Source organism: Schistocerca piceifrons, chromosome 6, assembly GCF_021461385.2.
Source record: "Schistocerca piceifrons isolate TAMUIC-IGC-003096 chromosome 6, iqSchPice1.1, whole genome shotgun sequence".
Taxonomy (NCBI): domain Eukaryota; kingdom Metazoa; phylum Arthropoda; class Insecta; order Orthoptera; family Acrididae; genus Schistocerca; species Schistocerca piceifrons.
In genome coordinates, this window is record NC_060143.1 from 326,115,539 (window position 1) to 326,136,980 (window position 21,442).

A 21,442-nucleotide genomic window follows, 5' to 3' on the forward strand; every position below is an offset into this window, starting at 1 on the left:
TAGATTAGTGAAACGTTGTTAGCAAAAATCTCGAGATGTCCTTGACCAATTTAATTCATAATTTAAACGAAACGCTATTAAACATTCTGGCGGACATAACTGTAAATATTTTTAAACATCAATGTGCCGATTGTTTGCTGAAAGCTACTGCAAGAAAGAAAGAGTCCTTCTGTAAAATTTGTAAGTAGGCTGTTTAGGTTTTTTTATTGGTAACGCCATCTCTGTATGAAAATCACTGGCTGTGCTGTGTGCAGTCTGTGGCTGCTTTGCATTGTTGTAATACTCGCCATTGTAGTGTTAGGCAGCTGGCTGTGAACAGCGCGTTGCGTTGCGCAGTTGGAGGTGAGCCGCCAGCAGTGGTGGATGTGGAGAGAGAGATGGCGGAGTTTTGAAATTTGTCATGAACTGCTATATTTATATATGATGATATCACGGTAAATACATTGTTTGTTCTCTATTAATATCTTTCATTTGCTAACTATCCCTATCTGTAGTTAGTGCCTTCCATAGTTTGAATCTTTTATTTAGCTGGCAGTAGTGGCGCTCGCTGTATTGCAGTAGCTTGAGCAGCGAAGATTTTTGTGAGGTAAGTGATTTGTGAAAGGTATAGTTTAATGTTAGTCAGGGCCATTCTTTTGTAGGGAATTTTGAAAGTCAGATTGCGTTGCGCTAACAAAATATTGTGTGTCAGTTTAAGGACAGTCTTGTATAATTGTTCAAACGGGACGTTTCATATGTCGACCCTTAGCCGAGGATACCTCACTGGAATCTTCTGATTTTTTTTCTTGTAGTTTGTGTAATAAGTGTAGATTTTGTTTATTGATAGCGCGTAATCATAGAGAGAATTTCCTTTGTAGTTGTAGTTTTTCATTGTTGTACAGTAAAACAGTTCTGGCATGCATGTAGATTTGCACCAAGTATTTCGCAGCTGCGCTGGCAATTAAGTAGACATTATTTCCATTGCTATGTTATTTTATTTTGCTCTTCAAATTGTGCTTTTCTGTGTTATCGTGTGAAATATTGTGACAATTATGGCGTGTGAGAAACGTAATACTAAGCTCCAAAGTAAACTGAGAAATGACAGTGAAGACGAAAGTAGTGTGTTAGCGCCGCAGAGTAATGAATTAACTAATGTTCAAAGTAGTAATTTGGTAATTGCGCATAGGGAAATGGAGCGGGCGGCAAACTATGGTGTATACAGTGAAACAGGTAGTGAACAGGGAAGCGTTATCGATCGATTGGTCGGCAACAGCTCGCCTCAGGAATCGGGAATGACAGAACACAATATTGCAAATACTGCAGACTCAGGTTTTGGGTTCTCACCGTTTTCTCAAATGAGTCAAGACACATTTTCCGCTTGTCAAAATGTGAATGTTGCCGGTGCAACTTCACTGCCGAAAAGCACTGAGGAACATGTTTCAGACACCAGTGCATTGTTATTACAATTAATGCAACAAATGGGACAAAAGCTTGAAAAGTTAGACACAATGGAACAAAATCAGAGACAAACACAGCAACAGCTTCAAAAGTTAGACTCATTGGAACAAACTCTTGAACAAACGCGTGAAGATTTAACTACTGAGTTACATAACATTGAATCGAAATGTCAAAAAGTCTGTAATGACGTAAAAACTCAAATTTGTGAGCATTTTCAACCTATTTTTTCGCGGCATGAAAAGGCATTACAGAATCACGAAGCAGCCATAAAAGAACTGCAAATTATTGTTCATGAAAATCATGAGACCTTGCAAGCTAAATTTGACTCAGTTGCATCTACCGATTCGGTTACGCAACTTGCAAAAACTCAGGAAAACTTAAAGAACACAGTAGATTCGATTTCAACACAAATGGACACTCTGAAACTTGGTTCAGAAAAACACATTGAGGAAATGTGTTCACTATCGGAGAAAGTAGGCGAACTTTCGGATCAGTTCACTAACTTATCTACGAAGGTAGATGATAATCTGAACGGCACAAAACCGGTAGTCTTTAATGACACAGAGAAGTGCGAACAAATTAGGAAATTCAAACAAAATCAGAATCAAATTAATACGCAACACCAAAGAGAAATCCGGGAAGTACAAGATCAGCTGACTCAGGTAATACAAGAATTACGTATTTCAGAGGCCACTCGCGCTCCAATACGGGAAGAGGGACTTAGAAATACGGAACAACCACAAAATAATAACACAGGACACTTCGGAAGTTATGAAAGAAATTGGCAAGGTGCACCGAATTTTGAAATGGAACCGCCGAAACGACGTAACAATGACCGATATGCGACTCGCCGACATGATGACTTTGACTATAAGCTGTTCATTACTACACGTAAATTCAAAACATTTAAGAATTCTGGCAACGACATTCATCCACAAGCATTTCTCCATCAATTCTCTCATTGTTTTCCTCCCAACTGGTCATTAGAGCACAGATTAGAATTTATGTGTGGCTACTTAGAGAATGAACCAGCTGTAAGAATGCGGTCGGTCATTCACGATTGCCACAGTGAAGGAGAGTTTTACCATGCCTTCCTCTCAGCATATTGGTCTCAGGCCACACAAGACCGAGTAAAACAAAGCATCATAATGATGAAACGTTTCGAACAATCTGAATTTTCCAGTCTTATGAAATATTTTGAAGACATGTTGCACAAGAATCAGTACCTGTCAAACCCATACAGCCCCTCAGAACTTATCCGCATTTGCTTAATCAAATTGCCTGAACATTTACGACACATTATTTTGGCAGGACGTTGCAAAGACGACATTGAAGCTTTTCAGGGACTGTTACAAGAATTGGAAATTGACACTGACAATCGCGGAACGCGAAAGCAAGGACACAACAATTACAGGTCACATCCGTCACAATTCCGTGACGACAGAAACAATAACCGGACGCGACTGGTCTATTCTTACAACGCAAATCGTGACCAAAATAGACACCACCCGTACGACAACCGTTGGCAGAGTAATAATAGTTACAGAGAAAGATCGCATTTCCGTAGTAATGACTATCACAGAGACAATCAGAGAAACAGACAATATGGGAACCAAAACAAGTATTATCAAGGGAGGCAGAATAACTTCAGACGCAACAGTTCGGCGCAGAGTTACGATTCAGGGAGATATTCTCCACCACATGACCGACAAACAAGAAACTATGTAAACTACCGACAAAACGACAGACGTGAATTTCATCAGAACTGGCGGGATTCTAACAGAGCTGGGCCCTCTCGGCAAGGCGAATTTGTAGAAGTTAGGTCTCCTAATCCCAATAACAACGCGCGGCAACAAAGAGACAGACAATGACTCGCGCCGCAGGCACCCACGTGCGCCGGCTGGCTCAGAGAAAAATAACATAGACCCTAACCTTGAGAAAAATTCCAGTATTCTTTGCCGACGTGTACCACATGACAATTGCATTCAAGTTCAAACTCTGAGTACTATGAAGAGTAAAGGTTTACACCAGGTTTCACATGTAAAACCATTTATTGAAAGATAATCTGCTTTTTAACTTAGTCTTTGTCATAAAATTTTTCGCTTCACATTACTAATATGCTTTGTCAGACTTAGAATCTGTTAACATACAACAATGTTTGAAGTTAAATATCCAATCAAGAACCAAGAGAACTTATTTAAACAGAAATGACGAATGCATTGTTATAGTGAACAGACGTCACAGTGTTATTGTGTGTGTACATTCTTGCTTGTTTGTTGCACGATTACGTAACGACTATAAGGCTCACATACTTAGAACATTTACCAGTACTGCTAATGAGATTTTAATGCAACATTTTGGTTTATTTGAAAATAAATTCTGAATTTAAAGTGCTTTCTGAGAGATACCAGATGACACAGAGGTTAGTTTATGTGACAGCTACACGATTTTTATCACGACACTACTAATGAGTGACAATTTACAATGTTGCTTTTGCGGTGTATCTGTTTTATATCTGCACAGTTTTCTGAATTCTTCTGGAAAGAAAAACATGTTTTAGTAGTAACTTTTGTGGTATAGCAACAATGAGACAGCCTTTTTCGTGGCACAACAATACGTTACTGTACAGTACTTTCTTCATCACGCCAATAAGCATAATAACTATGATATCTATACGCAAAGCATTTCACTTTTGTTTATCATGAGGTAAGTACATTGACTTCTGCAGAACTTAGCTTTCGGAGGACGATAACTACGACACTTCCACAGAGATTATGTTACAAGACGCACAGTTTAGCGCTACAGTACACGTATTTGAGTGATCAATTTTATACTTAAAACATTTATTTTTAAAGATTTTTGAATTACAAAGAAAGTTTTCCGTGATATATTTCATTCCATTGGTGTAATCTGTAACACCTGAGGGTATAATTACATTAATCCTCAGGGGGGTACACGCTTACTTTGTGTACCATGTGTGTGGCAAACACAAGGAGCCCTAGCTAATATGGTATTTGCTTATACAACTTTACACATCGGTACCATATTTCTCCAACACAGAATTACACAGCTATCTGATTACTTAACTGAGAGAGACAAACATGTTTTTTACTACGTCAGTGACAGATGTTTACGCAATTACACAGTTGGATAACTTCACACTTATGAAATTGTATTTTGTCTGTACTTTGTGAAATGCTCATATTTTTTCGGAACCATTGTGATACTATGAGAGCTTTGAATGATGTATTTGGTATGGATTCATGATTTTTAAAGTACGTTTGAGGCAGATGACACTTTTGACATGAGCAGAGAATTTTTTTAATTATTGGAGGAAGCTACGACGATTTTGAGATTTGACTGAGGTGTTATGATGTTATTTATACGACGACGATGTGTATTATGCTGCTGAGGTATGTTTACGATTAATAGGCTGAGACTATATGAGTTATTTGATTATGCTTCATATTTATAATGACGAAATATTGACGAGTGTTGATGGATACGTATATGTGTAATAAGGTAAGGAGTAATGAATAGTGGGTAGGGACTCTTGACTTGTGAAAAAGGATGTTGGAAACCAAGAATCGTACTTTAAGAGTTATGAAATGCGTGTAAATGCGTGAATGTATCACAATGCCGGCGAAAATTTTTTGGACAACGTTATATTCATAGGATTTTCTTTCTACAGATTTGCAACGCTAATTCTTGACCTGTGAAATATTTTTATGTGAGACTGTCACTGTAGCGGAAACTGGTGTCGTAAATATTTCCGTAAGAAAGTTAAGTGACCACCTGCACGTAATGCGTCGTGGGCACGCAGCTGTGTCAAACACCTGGAGAACAAGCCATTAGGGTGTGCCTTTCCGGAAGCACAGGTAGAAAAAAAAAAGAAAAAAGGCAGGCCTTTATCCTCGCCATTGGCATTCCTTTAGAGAAAATATTGCAAATGCGACACCCTCATTACTTCCATTAACCTTGCTATTGACATTCCTTTGTAGAAAGCATCGCAAATATTACACGCTCATTACCTGAAAACATATGATTACTCGTACTTTGTGCTAATTACTGCAATGCTTATGAATTGATGGGAAATATTCGTACATCTGCACACCTGATTATGACAAGTGTCTTTCTATGAGAGTTGAGAGCTACTGACTTACGAAATGCCACATGACTATTGAATGATATTTTTATGCTTTGCTTTTCGTAGTTGCTTATTTCACTTGATATCTGGTTTCCAGCTGTGTTGCAGCATTGCTTTTATAAAATAAAATGCATTTGCTAATGTGAACACTTTCTGTCAACAGATCTATTAAATAATTATTTTATGATCCACATTCTTTAAAAAAGGAGCACTTGGAAAGGAAAGAACAATAAGAAGGAACTAGTAACAGTAACACATAATTTTCATTTCAAGTACATGGTAATATTTCTTTTTACAATCAGTTGTTGTGGTGCACCACTTTAATTACATAGATATTAAGATGTGAATATACATTTCCCTTATCTGCATTGTTGTTTTTACTGTAATATTTTTTCTGCTTGAGCTTTTTCATGTATAGATATAAGTTTTATATTTTTTATATTTTTTATATTTGCTGCTGCTGTTTGCCAGGCATAGTGATACTGAATTTTAAATTGTGTTACTCTGTTAAGCTAATTTTACTACTGACTTATTTTTCTTGCTACTGTACATTGGCTCATGTTAGTTGTAATGTTGCATTGCTTGGTAATTTATATTTACTGTAGCTTGCTTTGCAATTTTCCATTTTTTTTGCATTGCTGTTTGTGTTAATTCGTTATGTGCTGCTGCATTGCCTCGTCCCTTAGTTTAGTATCTGAGCTCAGTAGATTTAAGTTAGCTTAAGAGGAGACTATATAAGAAACTAACTATTATAAATTTATAAGAAATGCATTGAGAAGCTATCAGAAAATGGTCTGGCAAAATAAAAAGGATACTGTACAGTGGAGAAAAACTATTATTGACAGAGGATGTGAACAGAATACAGAAAGCAGAGAGAAAAACTATTTTTGACAGAGGATGTGAACGAAATACAGAAGGCAGGCTTAGATAGGACTTTTGGGAATAATGATGAATGAAGGGAGATCTCCAAGAAGCAAAGAAAGTTTTGTTTGCAAAATACTGCAATGAAACAAACCCTGTCCTTTCCTTTTGTGTTATCCCACTATGTGTTTAGGTACCCTTGTGTATATATGTTCTTCCTGTCTTTATATGTTTACCTCATCAGACTTTTGTTGTAGAATTTTTATCATACTCAGCTACATGAACTATGATGAGGAATACTGTTATCCTCAAATATAATTTGCGTTAATAATATGTTATTTACTTTGTAAAGATGTTAGACATTATTAATTCTGTTTTGTTTTAATGCTCATGTGTAAAGTTGATGTTTCAAAAGTTATTCTGATCTTTTATGTATTTACTTATGTCATAATTCCTGTAACACTGATGTATATGTTTATTTCTATTCTTTTGTAAAGCCCCTATTACTACAAACGTTATCTGTATTATTATGTTTTTAATGATGTGTTTTGTACCTTTGTTATTGTATTCTTATGTTATAAAATTGTAATTGTCACCAGTTCATGATATTATTAACTTGTTAGTTACATTTCACTGCACACGTATCTGTTGGTCATAGTATATGGACAATATGTGAGAAGTAGGGACTGATAGTGTTTGCACGTGTGTTAATGATTCAGCAAGGGACTGGATAACAGCATTGCTGGTTCTAAGGACAATTTCAAAAACTTTGTGAGTGCACAAGTGGTGGTTTATGGACTTGCTATATTATCCGCAAGACTCTTCAACGGTGATTGTGCACCTGCACAGTCACAACAGATGGCTGCTGGCTATCTCTCCAAGGACTACAGTGGGTCTGCATCTTTGATGACCCACCAGTTCCATTATCTCTACAAGGACTACAGTGGGTCTGCATCTATGATGACCCACCATGCCATTATTTCTACAAGGACTGCAGTGGGTCTGCACCTCTGGTGGCCCACCAATACCGTAATCTCTACCAGGACTACAGTGGGTCTGCTCTGTGATGACCTACCTACCAATACTCTTCAAAATTTCGACTGACTCTGCTGTGGGTTTGCTCTGTTGTGGCCCATTACCTGTCTGCATGTCGAGAGTCAGCACTGTCTCTCCATTGGAAGGACAACACTACTTCTTCAAGACTGCATGGAAATCCACTACTTCCGTGTGCATTTTCTTTTACTGCTCAGACTTTGAGAAAAACACTGCTATTCTCCTGTTATGTACGATTAGGACTGTCTTTATGGACTGTGAGACAATTTTAGCTTTTGACCAACATTGTATCAATAAGTGTGTGCATTTGATTTCTTTGTTATTGTAATTATGAAAAAAATTTTTCAAACCTGTATTGGCCACTGCCCAATCCAATTTGTAAAATTTTTTGTGGGGAGCATGGGGGCTATGTAAGTAGGCTGTTTAGGTTTTTTTATTGGTAACGCCACCTCTGTATGAAAATCACTGACTAGGCTGTGTGCAGTCTGTGGCTGCTTTGCATTGTTGTAATACTCGCCATTGTAGTGTTAGGCAGCTGGCTGTGAACAGCGCATAGCGTTGCGCAGTTGGAGGTCAGCCGCCAGCAGTGGTGGATGTGGAGAGAGAGATGGCGGAGTTTTGAAATTTGTCATGAACTGCTACATTTATATATGATGATATCACGGTAAATACATTGTTTGTTCTCTATTAATATCTTTCATTTGGTAACTATCCCTATCAGTAGTTAGTGCCTTCCATAGTTTGAATCTTTTGTTTAGCTGGCAGTAGTGGCGCTCGCTGTATTGCAGTAGCTTGAGCAGCGAAGATTTTTGTGAGGTAAGTGATTTGTGAAAGGTATAGTTTAATGTTAGTCAGGGCCATTCTTTTGTAGGGAATTTTGAAAGTCAGATTGCGTTGCGCTAACAAAATATTGTGTGCCAGTTTAAGGACAGTCTTGTATAATTGTTCAAAGGGGACGTTTCAAATTCTACACTTTCCTTTCCTTTGTTTCAGGCAGTTTGAAGTCCGATAGTAGGGCATTTAAACCATTAAAGAAATAGTTTATTCCATATGTATTGTTTCTCATGATACATATTTTTCTACACAAATTCTTTGCACAACAACGTGGTGATTTGTCTTTTCCTCTCAGACGAAATCAAAGATAACATTAAGTTGTGTTACTGGCTTATCGGCTTATTATTAGAATATTGCTACAAAATATTAATTTTACAATAACAATAAACAAGGCTGAATGACACAAAGGGCAGGGAGAGGAGATGGACAGAGCAATGGGTGGATGAGGTGACGGGCACAGAGAGAGAGGGAGGGAGGAGGAGAATGACAAAGGGTGGGGGAGGAAGATATGGACTGAGTGGGGGGAGAGGGAATTAGGAAATATATGGAATTCCCATACGTATTGGAGACATGTGCTTCTTTTTTTCATTCCTTTCTATTTAATGAGCCTGAGCCACAGCAACTTGTGGCTGGTTACAGGTAGTACTTCGAAATTACAGACTGCTCGCAACTAAAGTAGCTTCGGCAGTAACGACAGGGAATACAGAAAATTTATTTATTATGGGTATACTACACAGTACAGTACAGTGAGTAAAACAGATGATAAGATTTGTTGGGATCAACAGTGGCTCTAACCCAGATGGAAGTCGGCCGGCCGAAGTAGCCGTGCGGTTAAAGGCGCTGCAGTCTGGAACCGCAAGACCGCTACGGTCGCCGGTTCGAATCCTGCCTCGGGCATGAATGTTTGTGATGTCCTTAGGTTAGTTAGGTTTAACTAGTTCTAAGTTCTAGGGGACTAATGACCTCAGCAGTTGAGTCCCATAGTGCTCAGAGCCATTTGAACCAGATGGAAGTCGAGACGCGCTGAGAAAAACAGTGGCTCTGAGCACTATGGGCCTTAACATCTGAGTTCATCAGTCCCCTAGAACTTAGAACTACTTAAACCTAACTAACCTAAGGACATCACAAACATCCATGCCCGAGGCAGGATTCGAACCCGCAACCATAGCAGTTGCGCGGTTCCGGACTGAAGCGCCTAGAACCGCTCGGCCACCGCGGCCGGTTCGAGCTGAGATTGGATGACAGTTCTACTTAAATTCTTTTTCAGAGTTCCTCAATCACAGTAGCTAGCAGTGGACGTATTCCAGACTCTAGACAGCCAACGACCAGATTTTGTCAGTGGATTAGGCATCTGGAGCACATGCTCACTATGGCAAAAGTGCAACGCTGTGTTTAGGTGTATCAGGAGTGCACTGTCCGCCCCCGGTAGCTGAGTGGTCAGCGCGGCAGTATGACAATCCTAAGGGCCAGGGTTCGATTCCCGGCTGGGTCGGAGATTTTCTCCACTCAGGGACTGGGTTTTGTGTTGTCCTAATGATCATCATTTCATCCTCATCGACGCGCAGGCCGCCGAAGTGGCGTCAAATCGAAAGACTTGCACCAGGCGAACGGTCTACCCGACTGGAGGCCCTAGTTACAGGACATTTATTTTTAGGAGGGCACTGGCAATACACGGTTGTGAGTTATCCTGTTGGAAGAGAGCACCACAGAAACCACGAAGAAGTATGTCTCAGTCACCAGCCTACTCACGTCAGAAATACACTGTCCAATCACGTTGATGTGACCACTTGTTGGAACCCTGAGTAACACCTTTGGCAGCGCGCAACGCTGTGAGACGCGCCGGAAGAGGGTCAATGAAGTTGTGGAAGTTACCGACGGCGATGTAGAGCCAAGCCGACTCCTGTGCCGTGCACAACTGCGCTGGGTTTCTATACTGAGAATCTATGGCATGTACTGCCCGATCAAAGACGTAGAACAAATTCTCAATTGGGCTTAACTCCGATAAAATTGGTGACCAGGGGAGTATGATGAACACATCCTGGTGCAATTCAAACCACATACATACATTGCAATCTGTGTGACGTGGTGCATTGTCCTGCTGGTAGACCTTGTCGTGGCCAGGAATACAAACTGCACGTAGCGGTGGACATGATCCCCAAGGATGGATGCATACTTCTGTTAATACATTTAATACATTATGCCTTAGAATGCAGGACAACCCAGGGAATGCCACGAAAACACTCCCCAAACTACTTGTTTGCTTTCAGACGTTTCACGTGTACACACCAATGGCCATCTGTCCGATGGAGCATAAAACGTCATTCATCTGAAAAAGCCACCTGTCGCTACTCCGTGGAAATCCAGTTGATGTATTGGCGTGAAGATTCTAGCGTTCGTCACCGTTCAATGGCTGTCAGAATGGGCTCATGAACCAGGCGCCTCCTGCGGGGCTTATATGCAGCTACGTTCGCGGAACGGCCGTTGACGACAACTGTTGGTAACCCCTTCGTTCTGTTATTCGGATCGACTGCCATGTCCTGCTCTGACCCTATAATTAGCTTCTTCTTCTTCTTCTTCTTCTTCTCAGTTCTGTATGTGACACATTTCACCACAATTAGACCTAGTAATTTCCTCTTGAGTTATCGGTCTTGCGACTCATTTGATGCATCTCATGAGGACTGTCACTGCTACGTCAGCTTCATCTTAGAGTACCAGTTCCGCCCTACGTCCCCAGTTATTTGTTGGATGTATTCCAACATCTGTCTTTACTTACAGATTTTACTGCCTGCAGTTACCTGAAGTTCCACAAAGTCCTGTCATCCTGTCCCTTCCTGTTGTCAACGCTTTCGAAATATTTTTTCCCCGCCGATTCTTCGGAGAATCTCATTTCTGATGTTAGGAGTTTCCTAATTTTCAACATCATTCCAGAGCATCAAATATCAAACGCTTCGATTCTCTCCCTTTCCCGTTTTCCCACAGTATGAGATTCATAGTCGATTCATTAGCAATCCAGTACCCCAATCCGAGCTCTGCACAATACGTTCCCGAGTATGTATACACATGTAGGCTACACTGCTAGCGATAACTGATTCGTAACCGTGGTGCTACACATAAAAGTATGTAATTAGGAAAGATGACGAAAGACAAATTCCGACATCACTTGCAATCGGGCACTGAAAAAATGCCAATGTCGACAAGTGGAAATTTTTTTCTGGACCTGGACTGGAACACAGATTTCCACATTTTTGTGAGTGGTCATCTTAACAACTTCAGCTCTCCGAGCATGTTTTCCAGCCAACCCAAATTCTCATATGTCTAACACTACACACGTAGTGTCCTCTGTCGATTACTGTTATTTTCGCCTGATAACCGCTAAAGATCGAATTAATAGTGCATCCACACTGAAGATATTATTTTTGGCAGTCAAGGCGCATAGACACTGAAGTGACAAAAGACATAGAATACCTCCTAATATCGTGTCGGACCTCTTTTCGCCCGGCGGAATGTAGCAACTCGACGCGGCATGGGCTCAATAAGTCGTTGGACGTCCCCTGTAGAAATGTTGAACCACGACACCTCTATAGCCGTCCATAATTACGAATTTGATGTCGGTGCAGAATGTTGTGTACGAACTGTCCTCGAAATTATGTCCCATAAATGTACGATGGGATCATGTCGGGCAATCTTTGTGGCCAATAATTCGCTTGAACTGTCCAGAATTTTCTTCAAACCAATTATGAACGTTTGTGACCCGGTGACATGGCACGTTTTTCATCCACAAAAATTCAATATTTGTTTGGGGACATAAAGCCCATGAACGGCTGCAAGTGGTTTCCCGTCAGCGATCGGCTCAGATGGACTAGAGGACCTAATCTGTTCCATGTAAACACAGCCCACACCACTATGGAGCCGACACCAGCTTGCATACTGCCATGTTGAACAACTTGGGTCCAAGGCATCGTGTGGACTGCTCACACTCAGACCCTTCCACCAGATCCTGCCAACTGAAATCCGGACTCAGCTGACCAGGCCACGGTTTTCCAGTCGTCTAGGGTCCAAACTAAATAGTCATGAGCCCAGGAGAGGCACTGCAGGTGAGGCCGTGCTATTAGCAAAGACACTCGCATCAGTCGTCTGCTGTCACAGACCATTAACGCCAAATTTCTATGCAATGCCCTAGTGGGTACATTAGTTATACGTCAGACATTGATTTGTGCGGTTATTTCAAGCAGTACTGCTTGTCTGTTACTAATAAGTCTACGTAAACGCCGCTGCTCTCGATCGTTAAGTGAATGCCGTCGGTCACTGCGTTGTCCGTGGTGAGAGGTAGTGCTTGAAATTCGGTATTCTGGCAGACACTTTGGATACTGGAATTTTGAATTTCCTAACGCTTTCCGAAATGGAATGTCCCATGTGTCTAGTTCCAATTGCAATTACCATTCCACGTTAAAAATCTGTTGAATCCTGTCGTGCGACCATAGTCACTTTGGAAACTTTATCATATGAATCACCTGATTACGTAAGACAGCTCTGCCAATGCACTGCCCTTTGATATCTCGTTGGAACGTCCCTTTCGAAAAATTAGTGAATTACTGTGCTGGTAAATTCCTTACGTTATTTAATTTTCAAACAGCTGAGCAAAGCTGAACGTACTCAGACATTTCTCCCTTTACTTATTCTGATCATTACTAAACTGACACACAATAATTTTTTAGCGCAACGCAATCTGACTTTCAGTAATCCCTATAGCAGAATGGCCCTGACTAACCATGACATATACTCGTACCTTTCATGAATCACTTACAAAAATCTTCGTTACACGAACTACTGAAATACAGCGAGCGCCAATGCTGCCAGCTAAATAAAAGATTCTAACTACTGAGGGCACTAACTACCGATAGGCATAGTTAGCAAATAAAAGATTTTGATAGAGAACAGACAATGTATTTACCTTAATAATGTTCAAAATGTTCACATCCAACTGCCAAACACTATAATAGCGAATATTCCAGCAATGCAAACCCGCCACAGACTGCACACAGCACAATTTTCATACAGAGTGCTATGTGGCGTTACCAACATAAAAACCTGAACAGCCCACTTACATCGTGTACGCAGTAGTACTGCTGTCTGCGTATGTGCATATCGATACCCCATGACTTTTGTGTCCGCCAATGTATTTATATGTGCGGTGTCTGTTTCTTTCCAATATCACTGTGTAAGTAGGCTGTTTAGGTTTTTTTATTGGTAGCGCCACCTCTGTATAAAAATCACTGGCTGTGCTGTGTGCAGTCTGTGTCTAGTTTGCATTGTTGTCTGCCATTGTAGTGTTGGGCAGCGGCAGCTGGATGTGAACAGCGCGTAGCGTTGCGCAGTTGGAGGTGAGCCGCCAGCAGTGGTGGATGTGGGGAGAGAGATGGTGGAGTTTTGTAATTTGTCATGAACTGCTATATATATTATGACTATTGAGGTAAATACATTGGTTGTTCTCTATCAAAATCTTTCATTTGCTAACTATGCCTATCAGTAGCTAGTGCCTTCAGTACGTTGAATCTTTTATTTAGCTGGCAGTAGTGGCGCTCGCTGTATTGCAGTAGCTTGAGTAGCGAAGATTTTTGTGAGGTAAGTGATTTGTGAAAGGTATAGTTTAATGTTAGTCAGGGCCATTCTTTTGTAGGGAATTCTGAAAGTCAGATTGCGTTGCGCTAAAAAATATTGTGTGTCAGTTAAACGACAGTCGTGTATAATTTTTCTAAGGGGACGTTTCAACTGTAAGAAGAGACACCTCACACATAAATTAAGTAACTAATGTGAGAACAGTCCAGGTGACACCTGTGTGGAGATGGTGGGTATTGACAGTCCCACAGAGTATAAGGCACTTCATGCAGTTTCCTGCTTTCACAGTAGCTGGCTTCCGAACAAGAGTCCCAAGCACCGCAGAGGTCTGGTGCTGGACGAATATTTTAAATAACATTTCGTAGAGAGATCGAAAGCAGAAACCATGTTGCGTTATTTTTCTTCCTTGGGTCAGTTCATCCCCATCAACGTACACCGTCGCTCCAGATAAGCTGGGGACGTGCGATGTTGAAGTGCCCGCTTCGGGCTGCCGGTGCGGGTCAGACGCCGCGACCACTGGGTCAGGGGTCGGAGGGCTGCGACCCTGGCCGCAGCGGCTAACGACGAGTCTCCGCCGCTTTGCCCGGGCTTGATAAATGAGCCGACCGCCGCGTCGAGAAAGCGGCGGCAAAAAGCCGGCAAGCGGACTCTTTAAAGGCGGTCGTCTTTGTGGTCTGTACCGGCCATTATAGCGCTGTTATACACTTGCGAACCAAGTGACAAGTTTTCAGAGTGATATGGAGTGAAATTAATAGACTACGCCGGTTCACACTGCATTGTGAACAATCTTTCTTGTGCACATTGACGTGAGTGGGTGATGACCCTGTGGAAATTAGTATAATTTTTCTTTGGCATCGAGGCTAGGAAACCCAGTAATGCTCTACATTTGCTACTCATATATGGGGATGGGATACTCGTCCTAATCTCCTACACCCCCTCTCTATGTCCACCTCCACCGCCACGTCTTTGTCCGCCTCATCCTCCTCGCTCTATGTCCATCATCACCTTTCCTCTCGTCCACTTCCTCCTCACTCCTCCCCCACTCTGTCTATCTACTCCACGCCTTCTCTCTGACCTTGTCCCCCGTTTATTGTTATGGTACGTTCAGATTACGTAGTTGTATTCTAATCCTATGTTGATGAGCCATAAACATAACTTTCCTATTTTCTGTGAAAACCGACAACAACAAGAAAACAAAACCGTGCTCGTTGACAGCTGAGCACAGCACAGCTCACCATTTTCTTCCTGGCAGTCGATTTTGGCAGATATTTTGTACATTGTAGATTAGAAAAGTAACGTGCAATAATGAAGTAAATCATTGAAGTACTTTTCGAGATACATGATAACAACGTTTCACCTTTCCATATTAAACATGCATTTATTTGTTATATATACTAAATATAATTAACTTATGTGCGTCCAAATATTCATTCGAGTGTGGTGCAACATTTTAAAGTACATTGCTCAATTACTTCCGAGATCTTTCATTACAACGTTTCCTCATACTACATTAAATATGCCGGCCGAAGTGGCCGTGCGGTTAAAGGCGCTGCAGTCTGGGACCGCAAGACCGCTACGGTCGCAGGTTCGAATCCTGCCTCGGGCATGGATGTGTGTAATGTCCTTAGGTTAGTTAGGTTTAACTAGTTCTAAGTTCTAGGGGACTAATGACCTCAAAAGTTGAGTCTCATAGTGCTCAGAGCCATTTGCACCATACATTAAATATGTATGTATATATTACATATTTGTTCATTAAAAAATACATCTTGCGTCCACCCCATTGTTCAACACAATATTGTGTAAAGATATAGAGTAAATCGGTAAAGTACTTATCGAGATTTTTGATAGCAAGCCTGCCGGAGTGGCCGTGCGGTTATAGGCTCTACAGTCTGGAGCCGAGCGACCGCTACGGTCTCAGGTTCGAATCCTGCCTCGGGCATGGATGTGTGTGATGTCCTTAGGTTAGTTAGGTTTAATTAGTTCTAAGTTCTAGGCGACTGATGACCTCAGAAGTTAAGTCGCATAGTGCTCAGAGCCAATTGAACCATTTTTTTGATAGCAAAGTCATATAGTAGTATGGAATGGGTTAAGTCAATTAAGGGACCGTGGTCCGAAACCGAGCTGCTGCTGCGGTCGCAGGTTCGAATCCTGCCTCGTGCATGGATGTGCGTGAAGTCCTTAGGTTAGTTATATGGATATTGTGTCTGTTCTTTCGAACATGTCCGAAAGAACAGACACCATTGATGACCTGCAGCTGTCTAGAACGAAATTAGGATTATATTAATATCATCAGCTGTTGACGGATGTTGATATATATCAACGGGGACAGGTGAAAATGCGTGCCCCGACTGGGACTCGAACCCAGGATCTCCTGCTTACATGGCAGACGCTCTATCCATCTGAGCCACCGAGGGCACAGAGGATAACGCGACTGCAGGGACTATCTCGCGCACGCCTCCCGCGAGACCCACATTCTCACTTTGTATGTCCACACACTACATTCGTAGTGTCACACCCCAACACACTCATTACTCGTGAAAGATATTCTTACCAAGTCCCGTAAGTGTTAGGGGATTATGTGTGCATATCGCCAGAACGATATGCTTATATGGATATGGTGTCTGTTCTTTCTAACATGTCCGAAAGACATATTTGAATAATATATATTTTACTAGCAATGAAACAGTTCCTTGTAGTCTTAAAAATGCGAAGTGTGTGTAGTACGACGAAAAAAAAAAAAAAAAAAAAAAAAAAACGTTTTCCTTATACAAGGCACGCGTGGTAGAAGAAAGAGTAATATATAGCTTTCACAGTAATTACTAATTTCCTTTAGGCATAACTGGAATGGAGTAAGGGGTGGTCGTGGCCGTTGTTGTGATCATTGTGCTGCGTACGAGGCAGAAGTCATCAAATTCATCAAATGTGAGGATACAAACTGACAATGTACAGGTGACTGAAGTTTAACAATAGTGTTGCGCTGACGAACCTGAAATGACAAATGTGTATCGGAAAGTATATTGTCCGACAGTTTCCTGAAATATGCTTTACACCACAAAAAATTTCTGTACTGTGGGGCTGAATGAAACTGTAAGTTCCTGGTGCAGTCCGTATCGATAGTTTTTTTGTTCTCCTAATAAGGACAGAAGTGTTGTTATTTCAAAAGTACGACAAAAGCAATGATTTATTTTGTACAACTGGAGAAGTTTCGGATGTAATACCTGAAAACGTTTCTCTATCATTTTACCAGATTTTGCTACGTCGATTACAAGATCTTTTACAACTAAATAGAATTTTTTTAAATTTTTTGACGTAATTGTTGTGACGTTCCTGAAGGCAGATATAAAGGAGCGGGAAAAGTGATCCGCTGATGCTTACAACTGCAATCCTTGTATACGAACATCAACTGCACAAGCGACACTCTCTGTTTTGTCGGCAGAAGTGATAAAATGCGGTTTGAATGCATTCCTGCGTGAAATCGGGGTAATGGGCTTTACATTAGTACAAATTATTTATGGGAAAACAAGAAGCTATGAATTTGACTATAGTACTACCTGTAAATGACATATCGTCTGCACGTTAACATGAAGTAATGTTCATAATTTTGTGACTTTCTTTTGGACATAATTTTCTCAGTCTACTGATTTCCATACCTCTTTGGCCTGCTTGAACGATGTTCATCTCATTTGCAATTCAGAGGGCACATGTCGTATATTTCCCTCGGTAACAGGTAACTGACTCTCATGAACAGTTCTAAGTGTTACGAATAATTTTTCTTTCACACTTCTGGTCCATATTTTATACCGTATGCAAATATTTTTTCCATTAATACTATTGACGTTCAGATTTTTTTTCATATTCTTGGTGCACATTTTTACTGTGTGGAAATCTTTTTTCCATCTATTTCTATTCACGTTTATATTTTATGAAAACAAACCGGCTTTGCAGACAGTTTATCTCCATGTGTTTTCTCCCTTCGCCGTACGAACCAAAATATTTACATCCTTTTCCTCGTCACTCTCCATGTTTTCTTTTGGTCACCAATGTACTATATTTTTGCTCTAGACATCAGTTAGCACAACAATCGTCATTCGAACCACATTTCACAGAAACTTCAGAGATATCTCCTCTTTCTCCTAAAGTTTCCGCAGTTTCTAACGAAATACCGACACTATTCGAATGAATGTACTAGAAATAACTAATAAATCACACATATGTAGTTGTTCAGGAGAGGTAGATGAATTTGAGTGCATGCCATATTCTCCATATTTTATCACTACGAGGTTGAAAACATTAACTGGTTACCGCCGGCCGCGGTGGCCGAGCGATTCTAGGCGCTCCAGTGCGGAACCGCGTGACTGCTACGGTCGCAGGTTCGAATCCTGCCTCGGGCATGGATGTGTGTGATGTCCTTGGGTTAGTTAGGTTTAAGTAGTTCTAAGTTCTAGGGGGCTGATTCCCTCAGATGGTAAGTCCCTTAGTGCTCAGAGCCATGTGAACCATTTGAAGCCATTAACTGGTTACCACATTACGTAAAACTCTAGAACGTGCACAAAGACAGATACTATTAACAAGAGTCGAAATGAAGCAAACGCAACGAAAAGTAATTTATTTCTATCTCCACTGTGAAAACTTACCGATAGCTCAAAGGCAATTGCAAATTGTTTTGGATATTACATGAGTTGGAAATTTGTGTGAATAGTAACAGAACAACTGTGTCAGTGGAACTATCAACGCTTTGTACGAGTAAATTACGATCGTGCTGGGTCGTGTTGTCTGTTTACCGATGAGCCGTCAATCAAGGAAGTGTGCCTGAAGTGTTGCACATGCGCCTCCTACTACAGCTACGGTAGAGATGTACATTTCTCCAGCCGCCACGTGTGCAAACCATTTGGCAGATTTCAAAGTTTTTAAAAAGAGCTTGCAATGTTTCTAATAAGCTAAAATTTTGACATTGTCTTTCTTTCGGTGTATTCTTCCGGTATCAAAAACTTCAGGGTACGTTTCGACATATCGAGAGTACAAGAGGTTTGTACTGTAGAGGTATTCGTGGTGGGCCACATCAAACCAGTCAGAAGATTGATTACCCCATGGGGAAAATGTGTCGTTACGTATGCACTGACGCTGTCTGCGAGAATACTAGCAACATGCACAAGAGACATACAGCCACGATCAGTCAAATAAAGATCTAAAAATTTATCCGTGATCCAACTATAAGAATATACGCATGTTTGACTTAATGTGTGTTTCCCAGCAACTGACGTTCCATTTTACTTTTTGCTCACATTTTTTCAGGAAGTGCACCTGAACTGAAACATAACATAATTATTATTATAATGGTAGACAGACGACGCGCCGGCCGAAGTGGCCGTGCGGTTAAAGGCGCTGTAGTCTGGAACCGCAAGACCGCTACGGTCGCAGGTTCGAATCCTGCCTCGGGCATGGATGTTTGTGATGTCCTTAGGTTAGTTAGGTTTAACTAGTTCTAAGTTCTAGGGGACTAATGACCTCAGCAGTTGAGTCCCATAGTGCTCAGAGCCATTTGAACCATTTGAACAGACGACGCTTTTGAGAAGGCAGTCAGTTTTTAGATGTATTTTATCGAATTATAGAATATGGTAGTACCTAAGGTGATGTGAAACAGCTTCCCATTTCAAAGAAGTGCAATATTTCCAACGTGTGTGCTACGTCGTAATGTCAAGCGCCCACACGCCAGTTGGGGACGATAGAGAAGAGATGGCTGTGAGAAGAAATCAGCCAATCGCACGCTGACCCGACCCCTCTCCAGGACGACAAAGCGACAGCAGTGGCCCCTATGTGAAGAGGACATAAACACCGTGCCCGAGTTGACTAGTAGCTTCTAGACTAGCGACTTGGGTAGAAGTGTCAACGCTCGTTACTTCGCTTGTACTGTCTATTTAGCACAGACTTGTATCTATGTGGCCCTTTGCTTACGACAAATCTGTGTTACTGTCGAAAGTTAAGTACTGAAATTTTCATTTTGTAATAAAACTCATTAATACAATTTTTTTGTATGTTTGTCTAGCAAACCCAGTAATCAGGCTTCCTAGACACCCCAAATTTGACGACGAGCACGGAGACATAATTATGTGTGTGTGTATGTGCATGTGTGCGCACTCACGTGTGAGTGTTGGTGGTGGGCGGGAGGGTGGTGGTGGTGAGGGGGGGGGGGGGAGGGTGTGCGCAATGCTAGTTTCCTCTGGATGGAAATAACAAGGTCGGTGTGGCCGAAACATTCCTGCTCTGCTGTCTGAATATTTTTCTCATTTCGCTGCTCCACAGGAACCCTTGTGACCTGCACAAAAGTAAATGTAAAACGCAAACAACAGCTATAATAAATAATGCCAGGTTTTTAAAGCGTTCCCGTGGTTAATGTTTCTTTGTACTGTATCCTCAGAGCTTATTCCAAATACTTCGTCGTATATGACTGAATATTCTAATCGCAAATGTTACTTTTTCCCACTTAAACGCAAGCATTTAAACTTAAATAAATGAATTCAGAATGTGTTGTAACTACATAGTACTAGGTAGGTGGGAAATTAGTAACATGTGCGAAATATTTAACTTACTGCTTCTTCTTTTTCTCTACATCATTGTTGCCTGCCACTGTCTCAGCTAGAAAATGGAGTCCTAGGCTAATCTCCTTCTCGTCCTCTTAACTTATGTACGATGGGAGAATTTCCTGTCTTCTATCATACAGAATTATCAGAACAGAAACTAAAATCGAGTAATAACATTATAAGAAAACTGGCTAATGTTAGCTGTGGTTCTAAAGCAAACACTACAGAAAAAACACCTGTGTACCCTTTCTTCGAATACTGTTCCCATTGACAGCAAAGCAGATACCCATCTAAATGATGCGATGGGGGTCGTGACGGGGACTCTTAGACCCTCACCAACACTATGGCTGTACCGTCAATATTGCCCGTGCAAATCTCCGCCGAGAACAAGCATCATAGGAGTTTTCTGGTCTAGAGATCAGAATTCTACCTGATTTTCAACTTTTTTTTTGAGGTGAAGACAATTCCTTTTGAGCAAGATTATTAAGGGGTAATTAAACAAAATGGCGCCGAAGATGCTAACGCATGCCGTGGACCGGCAGGCAGGTGGACCTGGTTCAGGTAACTACGTGGTCTGAAACAGACCAGACCAAAAATTATGAAAATGTATAACATATATAAGTATACCTACGCTCAGAATCTCTGAAAAGTGAAAAAAATGTAATTTTTTTACCAAGTGGCGGCTATTTGATAAAAAAGTAAGAAAAATCTATTTTGATTGGGGATTCAAACGTAAAAAAAAATCAGTGTTTTGGAACTCGTTTAAATTTTAGATGTTCCAAACTCTAAAAAAATTGATAAGCGGCATAAAAATCCGCGGAATAGTTTTTCGGCAATCCAAACACTCAATAAAAAAGACTTTTAAGGAAACGCGTTTAAGGTTTTGGTTTTTTGGGTCGTTCCATCAATCTGGGAA

At 41.0% G+C, this 21,442-nt stretch overlaps 1 non-coding gene across 1 annotated transcript; it reads right to left on the reverse strand.

Moving 5' to 3' along the window:
* Positions 1–16,288: 16,288 nt before the first annotated feature.
* On the reverse strand, positions 16,289–16,363 carry Trnat-ugu. Its single transcript has one exon. It is a non-coding gene; the product is annotated as a tRNA-Thr (tRNA).
* Positions 16,364–21,442: the final 5,079 nt, after the last annotated feature.